This window comes from Oncorhynchus tshawytscha, linkage group LG13 (genome assembly GCF_018296145.1).
Source record: "Oncorhynchus tshawytscha isolate Ot180627B linkage group LG13, Otsh_v2.0, whole genome shotgun sequence".
Taxonomy (NCBI): Eukaryota; Metazoa; Chordata; class Actinopteri; order Salmoniformes; family Salmonidae; genus Oncorhynchus; species Oncorhynchus tshawytscha.
In genome coordinates, this window is record NC_056441.1 from 81,150,270 (window position 1) to 81,155,650 (window position 5,381).

The 5,381-nt window shown below is 48.5% G+C and overlaps 1 protein-coding gene and 1 long non-coding RNA gene across 4 annotated transcripts in view; both read right to left on the minus strand.

Moving 5' to 3' along the window:
• Positions 1-305: 305 nt before the first annotated feature.
• Positions 306-2,868, minus strand: LOC121839108. The gene is made up of 2 exons (XR_006078711.1): positions 1,015-2,868; positions 306-975 (listed from the first exon to the last, which is right to left on the minus strand). It is a non-coding gene; the product is annotated as an uncharacterized LOC121839108 (long non-coding RNA).
• A 2,017-nt stretch (positions 2,869-4,885) lies between these two features.
• The window catches only part of LOC112237268 (F-BAR and double SH3 domains protein 2-like), a 91,543-nt gene continuing 91,047 nt past the window's right edge, over positions 4,886-5,381 (minus strand). For all 3 annotated transcript variants that reach the window (XM_042296422.1, XM_042296421.1, XM_042296423.1), the window contains one exon: positions 4,886-5,381. This exon is cut by the window's right edge and continues 221 nt beyond it. The gene's annotated coding sequence lies outside the window, so the exon portion shown is untranslated.

Sequence of the window (5,381 nt, forward strand, 5' to 3'; positions counted from 1 at the left end):
CTTGCTCTGGGTGTTGGCTTGCTCTGTGGGTGTTGGCTTGCTCTGTGGGTGTTGGCTTGCTCTGTGGGTGTTGGCTTGCTCTGTGGGTGTTGGCTTGCTCCGTGGGTGGAGGACATTGATGTAAACCATAAACTTCTAAACAGGTTTGATAAACATGATAAAGATCTCAGAGAGGGCGTGGTTTAGAGCAGACCAAACTAGCCAAGTACAGATAGGACCGTATCCTAACTCCCATCGCATTATAATCACTCAAAACTCACACACCACAACTCAAAACTCACACACCACCTGAAATATTCCTTCAATTGTTTCATAATTCAAATAACTTTTATTTGTATTTTTTAATAACATCATTCTAAAGTAGCACCTCACCCTACAAACCAAATGGTTCCCTGGCTTCTGTAGAACACGATACAGGGTCAGAGATTAGGGTCAGAGGTTAGGGAGGTGCAGCCAGAATGAGAGAGCAACACTAAAAAACACCAGAATGAGAAACAGGTGAATAAAACAAATCAAGTGCTATGATGTCTCCCTAAGAAGGCCTGCGTGAAGGGGCTGGTAATTGATTTTTTATTTATTTTTATTTTACCTTTATTTTACTAGGCAAGTCAGTTAAGAACAAATTCTTATTTTCAATGACAGCCTAGGAACAGTGGGTCAACTGCCTGTTCAGGGGCAGAACGACAGATTTGTACCTTGTCAGCTCGGGGATTTGAACTTGCAACCTTTCGGTTACTAGTCCAACGCTCTAACCACTAGGCTACCCTGCCGGATACTGTCCTACGGTGAGGTACAACCCCACAGGGTGTCTACACTGACCTACGGTAAGGTACAACCCCACAGGGTGTCTACACTGACCTACGGTAAGGTACAACCCCACAGGGTGTCTACACTGACCTACAGTAAGGTACAACCCCACAGGGTGTCTACACTGACCTACAGTAAGGTACAACCCCACAGGGTGTCTACACTGACCTACAGTAAGGTACAACCCCACAGGGTGTCTACACTGACCTACGGTAAGGTACAACCCCACAGGGTGTCTACACTGAATAAAATATAAACACAACATGTAAAGATTTGGTCACATGTTTCATGAGTGGAAATAACAGATCCCAGAAATGTTCTTTACGCAAATGTTCTTTTTCTTCTCACAAATCTGTTGACATCCCTGTTAGTGAGCAGTTCTCCTCTGCCAGGGAAATCCATTCACCTGACAGGTGTGGCATATCAAGAAGCTGATTAAACAGCATGATCATTACATAGATGCACCTTGTGCAGGGGACAAAAGGCCACTCTAAAATGTGCTGTTGAGGGAGCGTGCAATTGGCATGCTGACCGCAGGAATGTCCACCAGAGCTGTTGCCAGAGAATTGAATGTTCATTTCTCAAGCACAAGTCTCCTCCAAAGTCGTTTGTTAGAATTTGGCAGTATGTCCAACCGGCCTCAGTATATCCAACTGCAGACCAAGGTATCTGTGATCAGATGCATATCTGTATTCCCAGCCATAAAATCCATATATCAGGGCCTAACAAATGGATTTAAATTGACTGATTTCTTTATATGAACTGTTACTCAGTAAAATCTTTGAAATTGTTGCATGTTGTGTTTTGTATTTTTGTTCAGTGTAGTTGAATCTTCTATACGGGAGTTTCTTGTGTAGTATTCCCTATCAGTGTGGTTGAATCTTCTATACGGGAGTTTCTTGTGTGGTATTCCCTATCAGTGTGGCAGGTTTGAAATGTGCAAGCCACTAGCTGTGCGATATGTTAGGAGCTGATTAATCAGTCTGAAGGGCTTTCAAAATCTACAGGACATCATATGTCAAAGTTCAAGGATCAAACTGAAAGGTTAGAAGTGAGACCTGACACTTTCTGACCTCTACTTCATCAGTAACTTTAGGGGCTCAGTAGAGAGGTGGTCAGTGGGTAGGACGCGGAAGCAAAATCACAACAAAACAGATGTTATTGAAACTAAATAAACTTCCTGGTTTAAATAACAAAAGCATGGCTCCAGTCTTCAAATAGGAACGCACAAAAAATATGACAGAAAGCAGCTCCTCTGGTGATGTTGTCCTCTGTGGTGATGTTGTTGTTTTCTACTCCCTTCTTTTCGGGTGGACCTCTGGGTTCATTCATTCAGTCGATTAAATACAGTCTCTCCACTCAACATCCCACTGACTCACTCAACCTAAAACATCCCACTGACTCACTCAACCTAAAACATCCCACTGACTCACTCAACCTAAAACATCCCACTGACTCACTCAACCTAAAACATCCCACTGACTCACTCAACCTAAAACATCCCACTGACTCACTCAACCTAAAACATCCCACTGACTCACTCAACCTAAAACATCCCACTGACTCACTCAACCTAAAACATCCCACTGACTCACTCAACCTAAAACATCCCACTGACTCACTCAACCTAAAACATCCCACTGACTCAGACTCCAGCAGTGATACACCAGAGAGAGAAAGCTGCCCGGTCCAACACATAACCAGAGGTTGATTCTGACACCAGTAAAGCATGACATGCAGGTATCTAAAGGATGAACAGAAGCCTGACAGAGGGTATAGCCAGAGCTGAACAACACCAAGCATCTCTTACAGCACGTCCACTGTCTCCTCTGCACTGCGCTTCCCATTGACTAAATATTAGTGATACAAAACACACGCTGTTCATCAGAGACTGAAGCGGAGAAGACTTGTGTGTGTCAAACTGCAAATAGATAGAACAGGCTGTCTGAGAAAAAAAGAGAAGGAGAGAGAGAGAGGGGGAACTGGAGAGAGAGAGGGGGAACTGGAGAGAGAGAGGAGGAACTGGAGAGAGAGAGAGGGAACTGGAGAGAGAGAGGGGGAACTGGAGAGAGAGAGGGGGAACTGGAGAGAGAGAGGGGGAACTGGAGAGAGAGAGGGGGAACTGGAGAGAGAGAGGGGGAACTGGAGAGAGAGGGGGAACTGGAGAGAGAGGGGGAACTGGAGAGAGAGGGGGAACTGGAGAGAGAGAGGGAACTGGAGAGAGAGAGGGAACTGGAGAGAGAGAGGGGAACTGGAGAGAGAGGGAACTGGAGAGAGAAAGGGGGAACTGGAGAGAGAAAGGGGGAACTGGAGAGAGAGGGGAACTGGAGAGAGAGAGGGAACTGGAGAGAGAGAGAGGGAACTGGAGAGAGAGAGAGGGAACTGGAGAGAGAGAGAGGGAACTGGAGAGAGAGAGAGGGAACTGGAGAGAGAGAGAGGGAACTGGAGAGAGAGAGGGGGAACTGGAGAGAGAGAGGGGGAACTGGAGAGAGAGAGAGGGAACTGGAGAGAGAGGGGGGAACTGGAGAGAGAGAGGGAACTGGAGAGAGAGAGGGGAACTGGAGAGAGAGGGGGAACTGGAGAGAGAGAGAGGGAACTGGAGAGAGAGGGAACTGGAGAGAGAGAGGGGGAACTGGAGAGAGAGAGAGGGAACTGGAGAGAGAGAGAGGGAACTGGAGAGAGAGAGAGAGGGAACTGGAGAGAGAGAGAGGGGAACTGGAGAGAGAGAGAGGGAACTGGAGAGAGAGGGGGAACTGGAGAGAGAGAGGGGGAACTGGAGAGAGAGAGGGGGAACTGGAGAGAGAGAGGGGAACTGGAGAGAGAGGGGAACTGGAGAGAGAGGGGGAACTGGAGAGAGAGAGGGGAACTGGAGAGAGAGAACTGAGAGGAACTGGAGAGAGAGAGGGGGAACTGGAGAGAGAGGGGGAACTGGAGAGAGAGAGAGGGAACTGGAGAGAGAGGGGGAACTGGAGAGAGAGGGGGAACTGGAGAGAGAGAGGGGAACTGGAGAGAGAGAACTGGGGAGAAACTGGAGAGAGAGAGAGGGAGGCAGGTGTTAGAGAACATTAGAGATAGAGCCCCCTCTCTCTCTCCATCCTCTCTCTCTCCATCTCCCCTCTCTCCATCTCCCCCTCTCTCCATCTCCCCCTCTCTCTCTCCATCCCCCTCTCTCTCCATCTCCCCTCTCTCCATCTCCCCCCTCTCTCCATCTCCACCCTCTCTCTCCATCTCCCCCTCTCTCTCCATCTCCCCTCTCTCTCCCATCTCCCCCTCTCCTCATCTCCACCCTCTCTCTCTCCATCTCCCCCCTCTCTCCCCCCCCTCTCTCCATCTCCCCCTCTCTCCATCTCCCCCTCTCTCTCCATCTCCCCCTCTCTAACTGCATGTACGATGCTCTTCCAGGTTGACCTATGGATAAACTTCTACTACATATAAAATAGATACTCCATTCAGCGGGTTAGGCTAATATGAAACGTTGTGCATAATTCAGAACATTCCTATGACAACAGTAATGTACTGTACTAATACACATTAAAGACGTATGATATGACTATATATGGCAAGGACAGGGGAAACTCTGCTCACATAGCAGATAAAACTCATTTCAACTCTCCACCTCAGCATTCCTCCTTTTCCTCCTCCTCCCGTTGAATTCATTTCATTCAAAATGATGAGAGCAAAGTTAAGGCAACAGACAGACAGTCTGACACAGAGGGAGAGGAGGGGTGAGGGGCTTGTTGCTTGGAGACAGAACCATCTTCCTTCCCATGTTTCTTCCCAGTGGAGGGAGGTAGGGGGGGAGTGAAGGGGGGGGTTCCAGGGTTCAAAGCTTAGAGGTGAAGCCCAGTTCAAAGTTCAGTCATCCAGGTCTGTGCTCTGCTGTCCCTCTGTCTGTCTGTCACACCAGTGTGATCTCCACCTCCTCAGTCTTCTCTGTCTATCTATCTGTCACACCAGTGTGATCTCCACCTCCTCAGTCTTCTCTGTCTGTCTATCTGTCACACCAGTGTGATCTCCACCTCCCCAGTCTTGTCTGTCTGTCACACCAGTGTGATCTCCACCTCCTCAGTCTTCTCTGTCTGTCTGTCTGTCACACCAGTGTGATCTCCACCTCCTCAGTCTTCTCTGTCTATCTGTCACACCAGTGTGATCTCCACCTCCTCAGTCTTCTCTGTCTGTCTGTCTGTCTGTCACACCAGTGTGATCTCCACCTCCCCAGTCTTGTCTGTCTGTCACACCAGTGTGATCTCCACCTCCTCAGTCTTCTCTGTCTGTCTGTCTGTCACACTAGTGTGATCTCCACCTCCTCAGTCTTCTCTGTCTGTCTGTCACACTAGTGTGATCTCCACCTCCTCAGTCTTCTCTGTCTGTCTGTCACACCAGTGTGATCTCCACCTCCTCAGTCTTCTCCATCTGTCTGTCACACCAGTGTGATCTCCACCTCCTCAGTCTTCTCCGTCTGTCTGTCACATCAGTGTGATCTCCACCTCTTCAGTCTTCTCCGTCTGTCTGTCACACCAGTGTGATCTCCACCTCCTCAGTCTTCTCCATCTGTCTGTCACACCAGTGTGATC